The sequence below is a fragment of the Adiantum capillus-veneris genome, chromosome 13, assembly GCF_014529385.1.
Source record: "Adiantum capillus-veneris isolate H3 chromosome 13, ASM1452938v2, whole genome shotgun sequence".
Classification (NCBI taxonomy): domain Eukaryota; kingdom Viridiplantae; phylum Streptophyta; class Polypodiopsida; order Polypodiales; family Pteridaceae; genus Adiantum; species Adiantum capillus-veneris.
The window spans coordinates 141,902,472-141,927,098 of record NC_140943.1 but is presented as its reverse complement, the minus strand read 5'-3'; positions in this window follow the sequence as shown (position 1 = coordinate 141,927,098).

Genomic DNA, 24,627 nt, shown 5'->3' with positions numbered 1-24,627 from the left:
AGGGACACTTTTCTAGACAATGATTCAGTCTCCTTGAAGCACTCTTGTCAGGGTCAAGGTCAGCAAGGTGCACATATTTCATGCCATCAATTGTCATGGAATTGTCACAAATGACTGCCTCATACTATTGCAAATGGGTTTGTAGGTACTCAAATGAGCAATCTATAATCCTCTATATAGAAAACTCTGCATTAAACATTCCTGATAGTTCTGGTGCACGGTGATGAGCACGGGCGTTGTATAAGAACGTGAATAGTTTTTCTTCACATGTATCCTCGCCCACAATGTTTGTCTCCAGGACTATGATCCCCATGACTGAAATAAAAAGCAAGCCAAAAGTACTATTCAAAATTGGTCTGTATTTGGTGTCATAACCAAGCGAATATTGAGCCTCGAGTATCCCTCAAGGTCTCTATTTTCTTGGTTTTGTCCCGTGCGCTAATGTCATAATGGTTTCTTGGAAGATGCCTTCTGTTTTAGTCAGTTTTACTTTTGCTAATTCCTTACTCCCTCTTTACGTATGCAATGTTACTGTTTAAAGAAAAACTTGAATTAACTAAACTAATTATAACGAAGACACACGTCGAACTGATCTGGCATTTGTTGTAGCACTGGGGCCTGTACACTCTCATGAGTAGGCCTAATACTAGGCCTGGCTTTGTCGTCGTGTGACGTTCTAGTTCTTTTTGGAGCTCTGACGTCATCATCAGATGTAGGATTTGTTTGGGTCCTTATAGGTGCCATAACTTCTTATCATTTTTAAAAGAGGATGTCTAATCATTAGGACAAAAATATTTTCCTAGACTGATATCCATTGATTTTCACAGGCTTTTTTGAGCTAAAATAATAATGCTCTATTTCAAAGTTCATGTATCATGTTAAACATAATACATACAAGCATTTGTATCTCATTGTACATATTTTTTCAGAGCATAAACTTATGCATTAGCAATGTATGCAATAGTTCACTTTGAATGCATTTTTTATTATGTACCATGTTAAGAATAGCCAAATAGTGGATTTTGGATGTACCAAACCCCTATAAAACTTATTTCGAATAGCTAAATGCTAAGTAAAGGTTGCACTTTTGCATCCATACCTTGCTTAAAGTGCCTTGATGGTAGATTGAAAATTTCTTTGCTCTTATCAAGGAATTTTTTAGATTGGACATATGGCGGATCTAGGATGAACCCATATTTACACAATGTTCTTTGAATGGCAAAGTACTAGTTCATTGAATGCACCACCCACCCTTCCACAACTTGTTTGGAATGTTTGGTTTAAGATGCTACCACATTCTAATACTTGTTAAGAATGGTCAAATGGTAGTTCTAAGTTTCACTCATTTGTCTTTTGGTTACTTAGAAGAGTCAAGTTATGGGTATAAATTTCACCTCCCATTATATTAGATATTTAGAATGGCCAAGAAGTGAATCTTAGATGCACATTGCCTTAAAAAGCATGTTTCAATCGTGAATTCATGGTATATGAAGCATCTTGCCTTCCAAAACTTGTTAAGAATGGCCAACTGGTCGATCTAGGATGCACAAAAGCTTTTAGAATAGATTGTTTGGAATGGATTTCTGCACTAGTATGGATACATTCCTTGGCCTATCTTTATACCACAACAAGTGGAATCTTCATTGGTTCTATACACACAACCAACACAAACAATTTCATTGTCAAGTATCATGTGCACTTTCTCCCCAGATTCAAAGTCCATCCTAAAAATGAGAGAAGTTTAGAAAAGATGAAGTTTAAAACCACAATAAACATATTATAGTGGACTATAAGTTCGAAAAGTGGTGGAGCTTGAGACTAAAAACCCATGACATTGTTCCTTGTGGTTGGTTATATAATCAAGCTTGAGAGACATGAATCATTATATATTGGAGATAAGATAGAAGTTTATGGCCGTGGAGTGTGTTTGTCTCTATTTTTATGCTTCAATAGAGCTTATCTTGGGCAAGTGGTGCACCTAGTGGCTCTCTACACTTGAATGGGACACAACTTGGACAAGTGAAAAACCATATGGATCTCTATGATTCAATAGAGCGTAGATCTGGTAAGTGATGGATCTTATGGTCCCCTATGATTGAATGGAGCATAGCTTGGACAATTAGTGGATTTTATGGCTCTCTATGCTTCAATAGACCATAGATTGAACAAGTGGTGCACCTTGTGTCTCTCTATAGTTAAATGTAGCTTAGCGTGGACAAGTGGTGGACCTTGTGGTTGTCTATGCTTCAATAGAGCATAGTTTGGACAAGTGGTAAACCTTATGGTCCTCTATCCTTGCCTGGAGCATAGCTTGGATACATGGGGAAACTTATTGCTCTATATGTTTCAATAGAGCTTAGATCGGTGGACGTTGTGTCTCTCTATGCTTGAATAGAGTAGAGCTTGGACAAGTGGTGGAACTCAAGACTCTCTATGCTTGAGTAAATCATAGATTGGATAAGTGGTAGTGACTATATGGTTATCTATGCTTGAATGGATCATAGTTTGGAAAAGTGGTAGACCTTATGCTTGAATGGAGCATAACTTGGACAAGTGGTAGACATTATGGTTCTCTATGCTTCAATAGAGCCTAGATTTAGTGGTGGACCTTGTGGATCTCTATGCTAGAATGGTAATTTTCTTGGACAAGTGGTGGACCTTATGGCTACCTATGGTGGAATGAAACATAGCTTGAACTAGTGTTGGATCTAATGGCCCTCTATGCTTCAATAGAGCATAAAATGGACAAGTGGTGGACCTTATGGTACTTTATGATTTAATGGATCATAGTTTAGACAAGTGGTAGACCTTATGGCCCTCTGTACTTCAATAGAGCATAGACTGGACACGTGGTGGACCTTGTATCTTTCTATGCTTGAATGGGTCTTATCTTGGACAAGTGGTGGGCCTTATGGCTCTTTACCCTTCAATAAATCATAGACTAGACAACTAGTGGACCTTATGTCTTTCTATGTTTGAATGGATCTTAGCTTGGACAAGTGGTGGATCTTGTGGCTCTCTATGCTTGAATGGAGAATAGCTTGGACAAGTGGTGGACATCATGGATCTCTATGCTTGAATACAGCATATATTGGGACCTTATGGTCCTCTATGCTTGAATGGAACATATCTTGGACAAGTGGTGAACCTTATGGATCTCTATGTCTCAATAGGGCATAGATTGCACAAGTGGTGGATCTTATGGTCCCCTATAAATTGATAGATCATAGCTTGGACAAGTGGAATGGAAAGGTAGTGAATCTAGGATGATTTTTCCTCTTACATTACCATGTTTAGAATGGTATTGTGGTAAATCTTGGATGCACCAAACCTTCCTTAATCTATTTCAAAAGGGCAAGTACTCAATACAAGATGCACTTTCCCTTCTCACACCTTGATTGAAGTGACTTGGTGGTGGATTAAGAATTCCCTTACTCTTCAACAAGAACTTGAACTTGAAATCTCCAAGTGATGCATCTAAGAAACAATATGTGTTCTAAAACTTTTTAAAATGTCCAAGTGGTAGATCTAAAATGGACCAAAGCTTCTACAAGTTTTTTAAAATGGCCACTTACTGTGGATCAAGGATGTGATAGCTGGTTAAAAACTTTCATGGTGGATTTAGAATACACTCACTCTGACAAAAGCCATTTAGATTGGCCAAGTGGTGGATCTTGGATGGATGGACACTTCAACAACTATGACTAAATCTTTGATTGAGCTAGTATTGATTTCTAGATTGGCCAAGTGGTGGATCTAAGATGTATACTAGTCTTCCACAACTTGTTTTGATCAATATATAGGTTCACACCATTCTAAACGTCATTAGAACGACCTTGATTATATTTAGGATGCATCCTTTATTGCACAAACTATATATAATGGAAAGATAGTGGATCTAGGACGCATTCCCCCTTTTGCACTATATTTAGAATGACCAAGTGGTGGATCTAGGATGCATCAAACCTTCTTAAATATTTTTTGAAAATCAAAGTGCTAAATATAGGATGATGAGCTTTCCCTTCCAAAACTTGCTTAAGGTGGCCTGGTTGTGGATTGAGAATTTTCTTTCGCTCCTCCAAGAACTTGGTTAGATTGACCAAGTGGTGATGTGGATGAGTTTCCTAACCTCGCTCTTATCTTATTGCAGACATAGCGAGAACCACGAACATAATTGTCAATCCATGGGACAAAGCTAATTTGACTAGTGCATGGAGGCTAAAAGAGGTTGTCAATCTCTTGGAAAACAATAGACAACTCGCATCTAACTCAAGTTACACTCAAATGCCCTAAATCATTTGAGCGACTATCATCAAAAGCTAGTTGTTAATCGGTAAGAAAACCATGATTGTTACAGCATCAAATGACATTTGAATGCTATGAAAATTCTAGAACAAGTACATATGACCTAAGCACACATGCTTATGGTCTCAAATCTCACTTTTGATGAAGTGAAAAAATGAAATTATTAACAGTAGTGAGATTTTGACCTAGTCGTTTCTGACCCCGAATGCATCTAAATGCTTAGCAATGATGCCCCAATATCCCACCTATACTTATTTTGTGATTTCTTAGCTTAAATTCCTACTTATGATGAAATTAGGTCACAAGTCCGCAATGTCATATGTTTACGTCAATGCGTAGAGATCCTACCTGCATTTGCAACACAACAGACGACATTGCAATGTGGCAATCGACAAGGGAGATAGAAGCAAGAGAAGGAGAGAGGTGAGTGTCGTAAGCTCATGCTGTGTATTTCTTATCCAAAAGCTTAATAATAACTTTACAAAGTTTTCTTTTATACCTTAGCCAAATTTTAAAATGTGTAATGTCCCGGTGCCCAAGACCTTTGAGGCTCCACAACTTACTATATCTGCAGCCTACTATATACTAAATGACCTATTCTTTACACCTTGGAACTCTTATCGAGCCCCTAACATGTGACAATTATCACAATGGCTAAATACACCGTGAAATTATAATACATGGTCATTTTTTTAAGATGTGAAAAGTGTGTAGCTCCAATCTTCACTACTTCTTCATATTCATCTTTGATGTGTATTCATAAGGCCTCGATCTTTAGCACCTCGTGTTAACTCTGACATCAGCTCAATTAACATTTCCCCCTTCCAATTTTAGTGCTTGTCCATGGGGTGAGAAGTGTTCGTGGAGGTAGTGGAAGGTTTTGATTGGTTGTTGATGGGCTGATTGTCCTCATTTATTGTTGAATTGTTTGATGAGGTTTATTTTGATGTAGCATCTTCATTGGTATGAGAGATGATGTCGCATTTTTCCATTGCAGTAGCATAATGGCGAGGTTGTTGTTTATTTATTATGAGTCTGTACAAGAGAAGTAGAATGATGAGGAAATCAAATAGGGTTTAATACCTGGATGACCAAAGGGGAAAAACCCGGTGGAAAAAAATGCCTTTGGGATACACATTATTAACATATTAATAAAGTCCTGAAGGGACTATTTGTTGATATGTGAAAATAAAGGGTAGCAAATATGTGGGTGGCGTGATGAAACATTTGTTTGCCGAATGTAGTCCACTCAAGGGGCATAGGTGGAAGCAAAAAAGAGTGTCTAATGCATATGTCCAATGACGGGACATCCTATATGCATTCATAGAGATGCATGGGAAACAATATGATGTGCAAGAAAGATTTTGAGGGTTTCTTCAGAAAGATGGTGTAGTTATAGAAGCACATGACATGGATTTGCAAGCTGGCACCCCTTTAACACTAGAATGGTAACATGACACTTTTATGTCCTTGGACACTTTTGTGTCCTGTAAAGTGACCATTTTGCTTGAATTATTTGAAGAGTATGAAAATGAGTTTCTAGGTGCTATATATCCACAAAGCTGCCTTATGAGCTGAAAAAAACTTAGCTTTTTTTTTTTGAGTATCGATCTCACCATTAACCTTACTCTTGCACAACATTTTTGAACCTAAACTGTGTGAAAAAACGGGTCTTGTTTTTTGTTTTTTTTCAATTTTTGGTAACTATACCAATCTAAACTTCATGTTTGTGAGGTTTAGATTGCTAGAGGTTAGGCCTTCATAGTTCTCAACATGTTTTGATGCTTGTAGGGAGAGCTAAGTGTTAAAATTGAAAGCTATGACCAATTTACAAGAATTGCATAATCCTGCTTTTTGGCCAAAATTAGCAGTTTTATGATTTTTTTGGTGGCTTTCTTGATATCCAAATTCAATTTTGATTGTGTAAGTGTAATGTATAACATAAATCTAATATTCCTTGAGTTTTGGGGGACCTAATATGCTATATAGCATAGTATATGATGATGGTTGAGTTTTTTGATTGCTAAAGAATACGATATAGTTTAGAGTAACAAGTATAACTTTCTCAATATTGCTAGTTTCTTAGGCCAATTGTGTGTATTTTGTAGGTAGTGACCATATCTAATCATAGACTACAATCTTCGCTAGATATTGAGTAGTTTCTATGGGTTTCTAGAGGTCATAATGCTAAACCCAGTTTTTTCATGTTTGCTGTATTTAGCACTTTATCATTGCCCCCAAGGTTCCAATTGTAAGATATCCATTATCCTTTTGACATGCTCCATGGCTCCTTTTGAATCCAGATGCCCAAAAGGAACTAAGAAAACATGTATATAGTATCTGTATTGAGCGTGACTATAGAAACTTTGATGATAGGTCCGCAGAATGGCAAAATGAAACTTTTTTGTACCTATTTTTTTTGCCCAAAAACAAATTAGTGAGGTAAAAGCAACCATATGTTTTGGTCACCAACCCATTGAAGTTAACGGGGCCTTTTTTCTCATGTCCTATAAAAATCTCCACTCTTATTCATATGCAATCAACCGTAAGAAATTGCTGTTTTGGGCAAAATGCACTGGTCCATCCACTTTGGAGGCTTGTAGTGACCAAGGGATGAGAAAAATTACAAGTTTCTCATTTTTTCCATATGTAGTATATATTGAACTATAAGCTCATGAAAGGATTTTTCAAAATGAGTGGATCTACTATGGTTTTGGAATTTTTTCCCAAACCTTGAAAGGACACTTTTATGTCCTGTTAGGTTACCATTCTAGTGTTAAGAATGGTTTTCGTTGTCGAAGATATGTGCTCTCATCTTACTCTGCACTGTGTGTGAGTGTTGGACTCTACAAAACTCCATCAATTGTAAGTTAATATACTTTGACTCTTATGCTCATCTCATCCAGCATGAGCGACATGACTTAGTTATGCTAAACTCTTCCAGCTTGAGCATAATTGTAATAACTACGACTCTTAGCACATAGTTTACTACGACTTGAAGCTTTGGGACTAATGCTTTGCTCATTTTATGGCTCAACAACCCAACTCTGACTATGCCAAAGAGTGTTTTTTGCACCCTGGCGACTTGACTTTTTACATTCTTGTGTCTATTACAAACATTTCTTCACGTAAAAGTAAGCTTGAATCCTCAAAAAGAGGATAAGTGAAGGACCAAGTTGGCATTGAAGGTTTCTTTTGCCATACCTGTTTTATCATCTTTGAATCAAAATCTTTGTTGGTTGGGTTGTTCTTCTTTGAATGTGAAGACTCCATTGTTTGTGTGATTCTCCAATTGGGCATGTTGATAGGAGTCTTTGATGTTGTTGTAGGCCTCTGTTCACTATCGGCATTTGGCTTTTGAATAGGATCATTGGAGGACTTAGGAATCCAAATCTCTTGATGACCTTTTGTATCTCCTTTGCTGAGTTTTATTCACTCTAGGTCTTGTTGAGTTCTACAGATCTTCATGCAAGTTTGGTGTAGTTGCAGTTGGCTTGTGTTTGACTGGTAGCCAAATCTTTGTATAACCTGTGTAGAATCCTTGTTCAAGAGGAAGATTCTTTGAGATCCTTCTTTGTTACGTATCCTCTTGAGAGTTGTGGTAGACTTTAACATCTTTTGATGTTGTTCTATTGTATACGTTCTTCTTAGCTAGGATATTGTCCAGGTTGATACCTTGTGGCCTTCTTTCTTGGGAGAGACTTGACGCTACTTCATATTCCGTTACCTAACGTTTTGGTATCCATATCTATCTGTTACCTCTATAGTACTCTTGTTCCTTAAAGCTCCATTGTGATTCTATCCATCCCATGTGTTTGTTTTTTTTTGTTGATTTCATGTCTTGAATCCAAACCGGATCATTGAATTTGACTAAATTGCTCTAAAAAAACACTTTCTTTTGATTTCTTGAGTACCTGAGTTGATATATCTTTGCTTTTCTGTGTTGATTTCATATCTTTAATCCAAACCCGATCATTGACTTTGACTAAATTGCTCTTAAAAAACACTTGCTTTACTTTCTTTTGATTCCTCAAGTACTTGGGCTGATATATCTTTGCTTTTCTGGGTGTCTCCTTAGAGGTTTTAGTTGGGTCAGCAATTGACTTGACGTTTTGAAATCCTAACTTGCTAGAAGTATCTGATCCACAAGGGATCTTTGACGTAGAGGCATATGGTGTCACACCTTTTGTGCTAATTTATGGAAGGTCCACTTTGGCTTTACCTTTGTCTGCAAGATTTTTTGTTGATTCTGGTGACTTTTGCAACTTTGAATCTAGCACTAATGGTATCTGTATTTGTTGCTTTTGCTAACACTTGGGAAAGAGAGTATCAACATTGTATCTTCTGTAGGCCTTGTGTTGGTCTAACCACTGATGTCCAAGGATGACATATACAAGCATTTCTTTTGAAGTCCCTTATTTGAAACTTTACTTGCTCTTCATGATTTTGTATGCTAAGAATAGCAACCATGTCTTTTTGACATATATGCATACCTAGCATTTTTTTGCTATCATGTTTTCATGGAGTGAGCTGGAGGATCCTTTGGATGTTATCTACAATCATATTGAACTCTACTTATTTATCCAATAGCGCATTGCATCTGACACTTGTTCCATTTACACTATTGAGGACTATAGCTATTCTCATTGGAGGTGCTCTTGAAGATTTATGCCCTACTTTTTTCATGGTCTCATCTTGATGTAATTGTGTCTCTATGGAGGGTGGCTTGAGACTCTATTTTCCAATCTAATTTTCATTAGTTGATTTAGTTGGCAATGTCTAGATCTTTGGACTTCCTATTGCTTCTTGGGTGTCTGCAATTTTGATCTTCTTTACTTCTTGTCTTGGTGGCATTCTCTGCTCAATAGCTTTCGTGATTGCTCTTTGCTCTATTTGATCTGCACTTCTTGATGCCTGATCTACTTTAAGCTCTTCTGAGGTTAAGTCCAATGGAGATGAATCATCTTCAACAAGACTGGCTTTGGCATCGGTCTCCATTTTAACTATGCTTGATGACTTTGTGCTATCGTCCACAAGTGACCAGTCTTGGTCTTCACTCTTTGTTCTCTGTGATGACTACATCATGTTTGAACTCTATATCTCTAACATCTTTTGGGCCATTGTCATTTCCACTATGATGTCATCTGGTATATCCTTTGATGTGATCATGTGGAATTGGACTGTGATTATCTATGAACCTATTTGAATGGCGGTGGAGACAATTCCCCAACATTCTTCTCGTTTGTCTCTAGATATTCTCACAAATACAGGAGCATCTTCCAGTTGTGACTGGCCACATTTTTTTCAAGTGCAAAAAGACATGAGGCTTTGTGTAACTAAAAATCTAGCTTTACTTCACTTGACGAATTTTCTTCGTTTTCACTGGTGATGTTGTACTTGATCTTCTCAAGATTTCTTTCTCTACTGATTGATTTTGTTGTGGTAGTGTCCGTGGGTTGAGCTTTTTCTACATTGTCTTTGTCTTGATCACGTGCTTCCGTTGATGTTGACTCGTATAACTATGGTATTGCACCTTTTCTTACAACTGTTGAGCATTATCTGCCTGCATTTGAGTAACTTTTGATCTTAGAAGATCCATTGTACTTTCTAGCAGAATCTGTCTCTTTGGAGGAGATTTTGGTGGTGACCTTTGTGTAGCTTTATGGATTTTAGATTCCATTGATTTTGACCTATCTATCACCTGTTCTAGTAACTTGAGGCTTTGCATCATCTTCAGATAGTATTTGACTCCAAGTTTAACATCCGTAGGGGCTTGTACAAGGTCATGAACCTATTGGTATTCATTACTATTTGTATCTTGATATGCATATGTGAACTTGGTCACATGCACTTGCTTGAACACTAGGGGATTTGTCGGCTTTTGTATTTAACTTGTGGAGATCAACTAAAAAATTTTCCCTTGATCTTCATAGAAGACTTTGTCTATAGATTTTGATGGGATCTGGGTCAACGGGAAACTTCCAACAACCATATGATCTTTCAATGTTTTTTGCTTTGAAGGGGTCTGTTGGCTAAAAGTTCTAGGGCTTCTTACTGGTGTAGAATTTCTTGGTACTAGCGATGAGCTTGATGGATTTGCAGCTTCCCCCTTCCTAGGGTGATCACTATAGCCTTCTCTAGTATGAGAGTTTAAAACTCTTTGGCTCTAGTTTAGTCTCACTTTTTGGGATTGTGAAGGCACACTTTGTGTAGAATTGTTTATGTTTGGCATCTGCAAACCTTTTGTATAGTTTCCTATGTATCTCCATGAAACATGACAAATTATTCCCCAAGTCAAGATATAGATAGCATTATCATTGCCCTGATATTTTCTATCCCATGGGTCTCCTATGATATGAGCTTCTGTGTTTTCAGGACCAAGGCATTATAGATTTTAGACTCTCGTTTGGATCTACGTCTGTTTTGATCAAAGTATATGCTCGTTTGGTCACAACATCGAATTCTTATTTCCAATGGAAGAGAGCCTAGCTATGAACACATTTTTGGGTTCACCCAGGTAATATTCTTCAGCTCTAGAGAGGATGGGCTATATTAGATTCTATCCTTTGAATGGAACCATCCTTTTTTATCTATCATTGGGTCGTTCAAACCCAAGTTGATCCCTTTTGTACACTTGTCATTTTTGGTTCACATAGTGTGCATATGAATTCTGTGTGCCATACAAAGCTAACATCATTCGCTTTGATGTGTCTCTTAGACTCATGAATGATTGCACACTTGTGACAGTGGATGCAGAATCATTTGCAAACCTTACACTCTTTTTGACCTTTGGTGATAAATTGGGATTCACCTTTCTAGTTTGCTCCATGCTTTTATTAGCAATTGATGTGTCCTTGTTGTCTGGATTTCTTGGACAATCTTCATGAAAATGTCCACTTTTCTTCCACAATCTGAGCAATACACGGTGACTGGTGGTATTTCATTAGGCCCTATCATGGCAAGCTCTAGCTGAGAAGTTTCAGCTTCTATACTCGCCAAGTTGTTGGCATCTTCTTTTAAAACACTAAGCATCAAGTTGTAGATTGCTCCATCTTGACCTTTATACTGCCTTTGACTTGGTTCTCCAATTAGAATTTCTTCTATTGGCTGACCTATTGGATCTTCCATTACTGGGTCTCAACTTAGATTTGACCAATGTAATCCATGCACAACGATCCTGATTGCATATGCACTAAATGGATGCTTTGTGGGCTTGTGCAGTCTTTTGGATAACCACTTGGATCCATCTTTTGCACTTCTATCCGCACCTCGTCTTTAAGCTTGCAATACCTAGCTCCATTGAAGTTTTTGAACATGTGGGAGTTCTTTGAATCTGGCTTTACTCTTATCAATAGGATCACAGGTCCTGTGCTGCTTTTGCTACTCATACGATATCTATGGCCTTCCGAATCTGTATACAAACCTTATCTCCAATGTAGACATATAGCTATAAAATTTTCTCTGTTGCAATTGTGCACGTGTTGCTACTACTACTGGTTAGCTTTGGTTCTCGTGTATTTGAACTCTTGGTTGGACTTGACTCCATGTTCTCTAAGAACTATCTCTTAGTAGACCCTGGTGTTGATTAGCAGAATTACTCCTGCTCGAGTTTGATAAGACTGCATTTTCCAAAGTACTTTTGGCAGTTGATTGCTCGTAGATGCACAAGAGTTGATTAACTCTAGCTTGAAAGTGTTAGAATTGATTGTAGCCTTTCAAATGATGAAAATCAGGCCTTCAATAACATAACCTGCAATCCAATGTGATTTGTGCCCCGATTTGCAAGTTCCATGCGTGAAACTATCCTAATGTCTTATTTTAGTAAAAATCCATTTCGAATTGCACTTTTATATGCTCGATCCCATTTTTATAGGTTTTTGATCATTCGGTCAAACTACTCAATTTTTTGCTAACTATTGTGGTTAGTCTATGTATATCACTTCAATCTGAGCTAAGTGAGTCAGCAAATTAGATTTTCAAATTCTATCCTTGCAAAGAGCTAAAGGACTAATCTACAACCTGGAAACTGAGTTATCATGTATTAATTTTGATCCTATGGAACCCAAACTTGACCAGTGACCTTGTATTATGTTGCTCTAACATTCTACAAGCTCAAAAGTCCAAAATCTTGTCTTTGGGACTCAAAAGTAAATAATTGCGAATATTTACTTTTCTTAGTTTTTATACATTTTAGGCTTGTTTTTCCATACAGACACCTTGTTGTAAAGTCTGGACAAGTTTCACTGAGATTTGTCCAAGTTATCAATTGTTTAGTGTTCGCATACTCAGTTTTCAAGAATCTAACTTAAGTCTCACTTTTGTGACCCAAATTTCGTAAAACTTGATATGAGTAGTCTACTTGATGTGCTTAACTTTGTGGTATACTAAATTGTGCAAAAAATCTTAAATCTGGGGCAAATATAAATAATCGCGATTATTTACTTCTAGGACTTTTTAGCATTTTTTTTGCCAAGTTGGTGATATAAATAGGTAAAGCAACTCAACTTAAGCTCCCTAGAAAAGTTTCACAAAATTTGGATAAACCCTGCTCAATTTGTCAACAATTTTGTGTCCACAGACTGTCTTACAAAATTGGCCACAATTTTCACTTTAAAGATCCAAATTTTACCAAAGTTGATGTGAGTGTTCGATACAACATGATAAAACCTGTTGTATGCTTGGTTGGCCAAAAATACTTTAAAATTAGATGAAAGTAAATAATTATAATTATTTATAATTGTCAAATTTTAGCATATTTTTTATCATTTGAGTATACACACATGTTAAACACTTTAAACTAAGCCTCTGAGTCAAGTTTCACAAAATTTGGACAAGATTTATCAAGTCAAACTCAATTTCTTAACAATCAGTACAAATTTCAATTTTTATCAAGATTTTTGGTCTGTTTTGTGATCCAAACTCTATGAACCTTCACAAAAGATGTCTGTAACCATGCATAGATCCTTTGTGTATCAATCTTGATCAATTTGATCCAAATGTAAATAATCGCGATTATTTACTTTTGGCCTAAAATGAACAATTTTATACAATTTTTCAGTAGTCAGTCTTTTTGTGACATGTTTTAAGCCTCTGAGTCAAGTCAAAACTTAATCTGGCCTAGTTCTCAAGAAAATATAAATAATTTGAGTTTTGCAAACTCTTGAAAATTTACCTCAAATGCATTCTTATGCTTACCCACTGGTTCATACAACTTTTATGAGCATAATCTCCAACCGGATTTAGTGGTTGACAGTCTTTTGGTGCTGTTTCAAGCCGTAGATCTGAAATTCTACAGCTTCACATAAACAACTCACATATGATTCTTTCGGAGTGAGCAATGTTTTGAGATCTACCTCCGATTCTACTTACCCTACTCTTAGGTTCTACTGCAATTGGGTTGTAAAAGGTGTTCACAAACACTTGTTTTCTTATTTTTTATGGTTTCTTGAGCATTCATCTTAAGACTTGTCTTGTCCATCAATCATTCTCAAAATCCTAACCTAATCCTACAATCCTACAAGGTACTTGGCAAGTACACTCTACTCCCAAGCTACCTCTACACAGCAAAAGACGACACTCTTAAGCTATGTGGTTTTAAAGAGAAAGTTTAACTCTAGGTGATCCTAGAGGAAGTTAAAGGATAACTACACTAGAAGCTCCTGTTTTTCCTAGTTTAGGTCTACCCATCCCGACAATGGCACCAAATGTGGACGGGTTTCCTAACCTCACTAAGAACCACGAACATAATTCTCAATCCATGAGACGAAGCTGACACGACTAGTACATGAAGGCTACAAGAGGTTGTCAATCTCTTGGAAAACAACAGACAACTTGCATCTAACTCAAGCTACACTCAAATGACCTAAGTCATCAAAAGCTAGTCAATCGACAAGCAAACCATGATCGTTATAGCATCAAACGACATCCGAATGCTATGAAACTTCTAGGATAAGTACATAAGATCTAAGCACACATGCTTATGGTCTCAAATCTCACTTTCAATGAAGGGAAAAAAATGCAATTATTAATAGTAGTGAGATTTTGATCTAGTCGTTTCTGACCCTAAACGCATCTAAATGCTTAGCAATGATGACCCGATACCCCGCCTATACTTATTTTATGATTTCTTACCTTAAATTTCTATTTATGCTAAAATTAGGCCCCGGGCAGATGATGTCAAAAGCTATGATTTACCATGATATGTTTACGTCAATGCATAGAGCTCTTACTTCCGGTTGTAATGCGACAGACGACACTGCAATGTGGCAACCGACAAGGGAGATAGAAGCAAGAGAAGGAGAGAGGTGAGCATCGTAAGATCATACTGTGTATTTTTAATACAAAAAATTAATAATAACTTTACAAAGTTAGCTTTTATACCTTAGCCAAGGTTTAAAATGTATAATGTCGAGGCGCCCAAGACCTTTGAGGCTCCACAACTTACTGTATCTGTAACCTAGGTACACTAACTGACCTATCCTTTACATCTTGGAACTCTTATTGAGCCCATAACACATTACAATTATCACAATCGATAGATAAATTGAGAAATTACAATACATGGCCATTTTGGAAAAATATGAAAAGTGTGTAACTCCAATCTTCACTGCTTCTTCATTTTCATCTTCAATGTGCATTCATAAGGCTTTGATCTTTTAGTAGCTCCTGTTAACTGACGTCGGCTCAGTTAACAGGTGAATGGAAGATGCACCCATACTTACAAAACTTTCTTAATAGTATTGATTGAATGGATAGTGTTACAAATATCTAGGATTATGGGGTTATAGCCTTAGTCTTTTCATGTCCTTGATATGAAGTAACAGAATTAAAATACTTAGGTTTTGGATAGATTTACACTCTAAGTATTTTTTTCTTGCATAATATACATGGAGTAGTAATGTTGGTCATAGGTGGTTTTTGGTTGACCTTTTCCTTTGATTTTCCCTTAGCCATGCCCTCAAGCACAAGTAAGATAAGAACCATGTGCCAAGAAATGGATTGGGTGCCTATGCAACCCATGCTCAAATCTATGAGATCATCTTCATACTCTGTCCTATAGTCACGTTGCGTGAGGCCTTTAATAAACCTCAACAAGTGAAAGAAAAAGTTTTGTATCAGTTGCATAGAGATGCTTGAGGAAATCCACTGGCAACCAGTCCGTGTCAGATCCCTCAAATATTATGTCATATTCTTCCATGTGCCACATCATGTAGTTAAGAAAGCTTTTGAATGCCTCTACATGAAGTTTGTAGTGTCCTGTATGTCAATTGTCTCCTCGAACACACTGAGTAGTTCATGTGCTCGATCTGCAAGTCCTTGGTGTCTCCCAGATCCACCACCTTGAAATTTAAAATAAAGTGTGTGAAAAAGGTAAGTCTTAGATCCACCACTTGGCCATTCTAAGCAAGTCCTAGAAGGTGAGTGCATGCAAGCTCCAACACTTGGACATTCTAACCAAGTTCTGGAAAGTGGATCCATTTTAAGAAACTATGAAAAAAAAGGAACAAATTAAAGTCAAAATGGAAAATGGTATATCACTCTAAAGTAACGAGAAAATCAAAGAGTAAAACTCCTTTGGCTATCTCATTCAAAAAACTCTTTACCTCTCGAGAATTGATTTAGAAAGTCCTCGCCTTCTGAACTCTATCAAGCACTAAACCACATGTCTAGTTGCTTCACTGCTAAGGCGTAAATGGAATGGAAAGACAAATATTTGAAAAATAACGCTCTAAATATGCACTAAGTACTCACCATTTAAGGGGCACAAATACACTCAAAATGCAACAAAAAGAGACCATAACTGAGGTGAAAATTGAAAATTTTGGGATATAATCTCTTTGTAACTTACTTCAAAAGAGACCATATTTTGGCAAAAGAGACTATAACTCTGAAAATCAAAAAATTTGATGGTTAGAGCTTAAAAGCTGATCAACACCCAAAATTTTGGTACAAAAGGGGATCACCAAATTGCAAGGAAGTAATCTAAAAAATATCACCGTTTTTGGTGGAGGAACATGGATTGCAATCATGTTCCTCTCTGACAGTTTGACTAGAAAGATACCTTGGGATTGAGAGTGCTTCCAAGCAAAAGGATCCAAAAATTTGGAGTGAAATTGACATCATAAACAAAATTAAAAAATTGGACAAAAAATGCAAAAGCTTGGAAAATTGACCAAAATTTGAGATTTTCCAACTTTTAGTGACTCAAATTCAGCAAAGGTTGGGAATTATCCTTTACAGGGCATAGACAACCAGCTAACCAAATTTTATGACAAACATGGATCGGAATCCATGTATCTTTTCAGGATTTGAGGCTAAGTAGTAGGTAGTGGATGCCAATTGGAACAATCTTCCTAAAGAACACAATAGCAAAAAATTGTAAAAAGTTGGGCAAAATAGCAAAACATAAAACACTTGTTGAAAAGTGCAAAGCAGACATAAAATTTTACGTTTAATAGGAATAAAGTTTTCAAATCTATTTTTTTCTCCTTGGAAGTAGACTATTGGCATCATAAGTAACCATTAGGCCAAATGTAGAGTCTAGATCTGATTGAACATGGATTGTGATCTATGTACCCCCTGATTTTTTGGACACAGAGTTTAGCCTGAAGCAAAGATCATTGTGAAAAATACTTCCAAAATCAAGGTGACTTAAATGTTCAAAAAGTGGAAAAAGGGAACAAGAGCACTTCAAGAACAAAAACCCCCAAGTAGACCTAGAGTTTGACTTTTGGGTGACCTAAATTGGTCCAAATCACACAAAAAGCATATAGCTAGGATCTGTATACAAAGGGGAAGCTATGTACCAAGTGTCACTACATTCTTGCACAAAGGTACATGGATCGGGATCTAGGTTACTTTGTCACAGATTGAGACCAAACTTGTAGCTAGTGCTAGTCACAAGGAGACTAGTGGACTTTTCAAGATTGAACTCGGACTTGACTTGTAAATTTTGCAAGAAAAATAGGAATTTTAGCCAAAAGTGTGATAAAATTTTGTCGACATTAGATTTTGAGTAAGAGAGCGGTTGTAAAATCATAGCCACCAAGTGTTCTTTATACAGATTGCAAGGGCTAGAGGGTTGAGAGATACCCCTCCCTAGGGGTCTATACAAAAAATATACAATTTACACTTTGATACAATTACAATATACATTAGAGTTGCGAAAGTGTTTGCATAGAGGAGGAGTTCTCAGCACCAACTAGCATGGAGCCGAACTGCATCGCAAGGCACCTAGCGACTAGTGCTACCGGTGACATGGGTGAGAGCCTACTCAAGAAAGTAACATTTTGGAGGGTGAAAATATGTGTACATCACATGCAGGAAAAGACGAGAGAGAGAGAGAGAGAGAGAGAGAGAGAGAGAGAGAGAGAGAGAGAGAGAGAGAGAGAGAGAGAGAGAGAGAGAGAGAGAGAGGCGTGAAATTGAGTGCGAAGAGATAAATGAGAATAACAAAAGAGAATCTATAAGTACTCCATCTAAATGAAACAGACAGTCATGAATATAAAAATTAATGCAATAAGAAGATTTGGGTATACCATAACATCAAAAAATATAAAATGACTATGTGGGGCGTGTGTCTAACTTCACTATCCTATCTTATTGCAGTTTTAGCGAGAATTAAATTATCAATCCATGGGACGAAGCTAACTCGACTAGTGCATAGAGGCTACAAGAGGCTGTCAATCTCTCAAAAAACAACTAACAACTTGCATCTAACTGAAACTAGGCTTTTGGTGACTGAAATCACCAAAAGCCAATCGCTCATTGACAAACAAATCACATCCGTTACAGCATCAAATGACATACAAATGTGACAAAACTTCTAGGACATGTTTATAGGACCTAAGCACACATGCTTATGGTCTCAAACCCCACTTTAAGTCAAGTGCCAAAATCGCGATTATTAACAGCAATGGATTTTTGACCTAGTCGTTTTTGACCCAGAATGCACCTTAATGCTTAGCAATTGACGTATTGATGCTTAGCAATTGACGCAGTGACACCAAAAGCTAAAAAATATTGTGATGTGTTTACGTCAATGCGTAGAGCTCTTATCTGCGGTTGCAATGCGACAAACACGACTACAATGTGATAACCGGGGAGGGAGTAGGAAGCGTGAGAAGGAGAGAAGTGAGCATCGTTAGCTCACGCTGTGTATTTCATTATCCAAAAAACTTACCATATAACTTACAAAAATTGGCTTTTATACCTTAGCCAAGGTTTTTGGCGGTCGTTGGGAGCTCTAACTAAAGATAAGTAATGACAGGTTGATACAATTTAAAAGTTTGTAGCCCCAGCTCAATTATTACAAGGTTTACTCAAAAAATACGAGCTACAATATTCCTGATTTATAAAAAATAATAAGTGTTTTACAATGAGCTCCAAAAAATGGTATTCCTGGTATCTGTGTTAACTTGCTTATCCGTATTAGCTTGCGGCTAACATTCCTCCCCTCCTCGACTATGTCGTCCCTTGGCACAGCTTTATGGGCTGAAGTAGTCTTCGGGTTGACGGCTGGCGAGGCGGTCTTTAAGCGCATTTAGTGCCTTTTGGTATCTGATTTTCTTCTCTTTATTTGGCACTTGCAAGAATTGCATAGTGACTTTGTTTTAAAGCTCCACTGCTAAGTAGCCTACAAAGCGTGATTTGAGGTTGTTGATCACTGGCCCAAATATTTTCTTTCGCCAAGTGAAGAACCCTGTGTATGATGCTTCCTCAGTCACTAGCATATTGTGAGAAGGTAAAAACATACATCTGGTGTAGAAGCCATAGAGGACTTCTTTCGAAGGTTACCCATTGAGATCATAGCACAACCCTTTGTTACCCTTGAGGAATGGCATCCAAGGGTCGCCTACTTGCTCTGGCTCATGGAATACATTGATGCAGGTGAGCAGCATTCGATAGATTTTGTATAACATTACACATGCTAAATCTAGTAGAATTCTGAAAAAGGACATGGCACCCATTAGGGTTTTCACCATGTACTCTTCCGTCGGCGATTCATTTGTTGGAGCAAGCAATCTTGGGAAATTCAGTGAAGTTGGCCACTTCTTTACTAGTGCCTTGTGTGCTTACCAAGTCCTTACTCTTAGTACATGAAAAAAATTAGCATCCTTCTGCAGGGCCGCAAGTGCTCTTGTGAACAGAATCAAGTACCTTGGATTCTTGTTCAATTTAATTCAGCCTCCACTTTGGGTGGTCTTGATCTGCAGCCTCGACTTGCATGTCTGTGTAAAGCCTTTCTTTAACTTGTAGCAGCTCTACTTTAATCAAAGGATAGGGTAGGCATTGTTGGTGCCGTTGCGCATTGATTTGATTGGTAGTGAGTTGTGTAACGTTGACGGAGTGAAGAACTCTCAGCTCCCAATCCATTGCTTCCTTCCACTGCTCATCTACCTCTTGTGTAATTTTTTCCTTCAGTGCATCTTCCTCAGCCTTTGAGAGTTAGACCTTGGCATTGTGTCTGTTTCGATAATGTGTACTTGAAACTCCTCCTAAGACACTTGGCGCTTCAAATGGATGTGTCTCCATCTTAGTGAAAGTAACCAAGGGTATCTCTATGTGTGGTTGCTCGGAAGTGCTTGCCTCCTCTTGGGTTTCTCGTTGTCCCTCTCTCAATAGCTGGTTGACTTGTTTTTATTTCTGCTATTTCTTTTTTTGGAGCTCATCTTCTATTTGAACCCGGATCAAAGCCAAATCTCTACGTTGAGACTGCTCCAATTTAAGCTCCAGCTCGAGGTCTTTATTCTTCTTCTCTAATATGCCTTACAGACCTCATTTGTGCCTTTGATCAAGGCCACTGCAGGATTTTTTCTGATTTGCCGCAGGAAAATTGCATGATCATTTATTCTTTGCTCTAAGTACTGTAGGGAGGCATTTGCTACATCTAATTGAACCTGAATCTTTTGAACTGACAAGGTTGTAGTTAGAAGTTCATTTGTGACTTCTGTCAGTTGTTCATCTTTTGCTTTGCATGCATGTCATAGTTTTGTAAACAAATCACCAAGCTCCTCCATTTCTTTCTGTTGTTTATCTTTTGCAAGCTGATTTTGTTCAGCTTTCGCTTTCAACTCTTGCACTAGCCTTTGTAGATCGGTGATGGCGTTTAGTCAGCCGTCTAACTCCCCATGGAGTGCGTCAATCATCGGTTCTAATTCTTTGGCCCTTGTGCTGCTGAGTGAAGTCGTTTACTCATGTTCTACATTTGCTTAGCCTACTCATTAACTTGTAGGATCACTTTATCATTTGATTGCCAATACTCATTTTGTGCCAGCTGACTTGATGTTTCTACAGATTCTTGTGTCCTCTGTCGGCGTCATGGCTACTGGTTGCTGTTGCCGCTGTGGCTGTGGCTGATCTTCTGCTGTTTTGTCATCCTGAGGCTTCATGCATGCCTCGGCCTTCTCTTGCTGTGTTGAAGTAGAGGGTTCCTCGGCCTCCTATTCTCTTAATTCCTCGAACTTTGTGTTGTCCTGTGGTTCAGGACTTGTTTCCCTTTTCGTCCCTGGCTCTTGCTCTTAGTGTTGTTATTTTTTCTAGACTTATGCAGATTCAGCTGCCTATTGTGCCCTTTCAATTGCTTCTCTTTGTTCAGGCGTTGTCTCCTTGCTCGGTTCGGGTTCTTTGGCTTTATCTGTTGCTGGTGAAGGTGGTGGGCTCAGCATGGGGTGATCATGCTATTTAGAAATAGGTGAAGAAGGGCGGGGAGACACCTCACCCTGATCGTGTTGTGTTGCTCCTTGTTCAGATGTTTCTGTTAGGAAATAAGACGTAGCTAAATAGATAATTGAGTAGATTACTTAATGGAGAGAGACAGATTTATATACACGAGATTATAGAGTAGAGAGAGAGAGAGAGAGTACACACGATATACGTGGTTCACCCAATGTGGGCTACGTCCACGGGAAAGCAGCCACTCAATGGCTTTAGTACTTCAAAATAAGAAGTAGTTTACAAAGGGAATATACCCTTAATGGAGCTCCCGCCTTGCTTCACTCTCACCACCTCACACTCACCTTGTTGCATCAACTTCACACTATGAAATGTGTGTAGAAATGGACTCCTTTTATAGGCCAAAAGGGCTGCCCTCTCTTATGAGAGACAGCCATGTGTAGCCGCCCTTGTGCAAATAAGTCCAAATCGGACCCTCCAATCCGCCCATGTGTGGCCGCCCTTGAGAAGACAAGTCCACTTTTGAATTCGGCCACCGGCCACCGGCCATTGACTTCCGACCACCAACCATCAGCCATTGACTACCGGCCACCAGTCAACCGACCGGTTGTTTTCCGACCACTTTCCGGCCGCCGTCCGGCCCTAATATTCCAGCGAAAAAAGAATATTCCGGCGAAAAAAAAAAGTCTCGGGGGGCCTCCACCCCCGAGGCCTTTAAAGTTTCCCCTGATTCTTGTCCGTGAAAATTTTGGTTTCTGGTGAGTGATTTTTCTTCACACACGATGGCTTCTCCTCATAATGGGGGCCTTACAAATGTGCGCTTTTACCACAGAAAATTACAAGGGTAAATCAGGCTCCATACTTAACAATCTCCCACTTGGAGACTGATCTCCAAACCAAACCTGTGACTGCTTTCCATTCTGGCTTCTTATCCTTGAATGCCGATTGAAGATGAGCAAAAGCTCAACTTCTCCTTGTTGACCACCTTTGTAAACATGTCTACAGGATTTTCACTTGTATGCACCTTTCCTAGCTTTAGTTGTCCCTCTTCCAAAAGAGTGCGTATGAAGTGATATCTCACCTCAATGTGCTTTGTCCTTGAATGAAAGGCTGAGTTCTTCGCAAGATGGATAGCGCTTTGGCTATCACTGTACAAGACACAATTGTCTTGTGTGAATCCAAGCTCTTCTAAGAATATGTGAAGCCACAGAATTTCTTTGCTTGCCTCCGTCATTGCTACATACTCTGCTTCCGTGGTAGAAAGTGAAACCACTTTCTGCAGCTTTGAAGCCCAGCTTACTGCTGTGCCTCCAACCGTGAACACATAGCCAGTAGTGCTCCTTCAAGTATCTTTGTCACCTGCCATATCTGCATCAGCATACCCTTCTAGAAAAATATCAATTCCTCCAAAATACAAATCATTTGTTGTTGTCCCTTTTAGATACCTAAGTATCCACTTCACAGCTTGCCAATGCTCTTTACCTGGGTTGTCCATGAACCTACTCACAACTCCCACTGCATGTGCAATGTCTGGCCTTGTCCAGACCATAGCATACATTAGAGAACCTACCGCTGCAACATATGGAACTTTAGACATATAGGCTATCTCCTCTTGTGTCTTTGGACACATATCCTTCGTTAGTTTAAAATGACCAGCCAAAGGTGTAGAAACTGGTTTTGCATTTTGCATTGCAAACCTTTCTAGTACCTTCTTGATGTAATCTTCTTGAGATAGATTTATTGTCTTCTTCGTCCTGTCCCTTGATATTTTCATACCAAGTATCCTCTTTGCAGCACCTAAATCTTTCATTGAAAAAGATTTGGACAGCTCCTCTTTTAGGTCTTTGATGTCCTGCATGTTAGCACTTGCAATCAACATGTCATCAACATACAACATTAGGATGATGAATTTCCCATCTCCCAAATTCTCCGTGTAGACGCAGTGATCCGAGTTGCATCTTGTGAATCCAAGATCCAATATCCATCGATCAAACTTCAAGTACCATTGTCTTGATGCTTACTTTAAACCATACAAGCTCTTCTTTAATCTGCAAACCATTTTCTCCTTACCTTTTACTTCATACCCCTTTGGTTGAAGCATGTATATTTCCTCCTCTAAGTCACCGTGAGGGAATGCTGTATTTACATCCATTTGCTCGAGATTTAGATCATGAGCAGCCACAAGGCTTAAGACAAGCCTAATTGAGTTCATTTTTACAACAGGAGAAAATATTTCATTGAATTCAACACCTTTCTTTTGAGAAAATCCTTTTACCACAAGCCTAGACTTGTACCTTTTCTTCCCACCTTCTTCTTCCTTTATCTTGTACACCCATTTGTTTTGAAGTGCCCGCCTACCTTTAGTCAACTCAACCAACTCCCATGTTTGGTTGCGATGTAGTGAGTCCATCTCCACTTGCATGCTCTTCGTCCATTCTTCTTTGGATTCATGTTTAACATCTAGTTATTTAACATGATTTACTAATTTTCCCCTTTAATTTTTAGCTAGAATTAGTATAATTTGACTTAGATAAGTATCTATATGATTTTTCTAGCCTTAAGATAATTATCACGACTTCTTTATCATCTAATCTAACTCTGATAAATAGCCTATAATTATCTAGTATGGTTTACTAGTTTCTCCTTTTAATTTTTGCTTAAAAACAGATAATTTTAGCCTAATTCATTAGCTAAATTGATTCTTTGTTCATGGCCTAATTATCTCGACTTCCTAACACTGATTTCTAGCTATGATAATTACTGTATAATTGTCTAAGTGCTTTAGCTAATTTCCTCCTTCATATGTAGGATTTGAGCAGGTCTTCTTAGGTGCCATAACTTCTTATAGTTTTTGAAAAAGGACGTCTAATCATTAGGTAAATTATTCAAAATCTAGACTTAACTTTTGTATTTAATCTTAACCCAATCAAGGTTAAATTTGTAGTTTTAATTGGTAAATTCTTGACCTAGTAATTTCTTATTTGTCTATATAGGTATCATAACTTTTTCCAAAGATTCTCTAAGGGTTTTCTAAGTTCTCCTAATTTTCTCATCAAATTTTAAGCTTGGAATCTACTTATTTTGAGCTTAATATTTATTTTATTTATTTTATTTATTTTCTGTTCAAGATTTTATTTTCTCAACTTTATATCATTGGGTACACTTATTGTAATTTTCCTAGAAACTTTCGACTTCAGCGTCTATTTATTTTAATTAATCTTTAGCTAAAAATAGAGCTTTTGGTCAATAATAATTTTCTAACTCACTAATCAACTATGATATAATTATCACAAGTAGATAATGATATTTATGATCTTTGATAATTATCTTTTAATTTTTTCAACTTAATTAACTAATTTTTGCTATCTTTTTTAACTAGAACTGATATAATTTGACATAGATAAATAGTTATATTGATTTTCTAGCCTTAAGATAATTATCATTGCTTTTTTATCATATAAACAAACTTTGAGAAATAGCACATAATTATCTAACATGGTTACTAATTTTTCTCTTTAATTTTTAGCTAGAATTATTATAGTTTGACTTTGATAAATATCTATACTAATTTTCTAACCTTAGGATAATTATCACGATTTTTATATCATATAAACTAACTCTAATAAATAGCACCTAATTATCTAACAT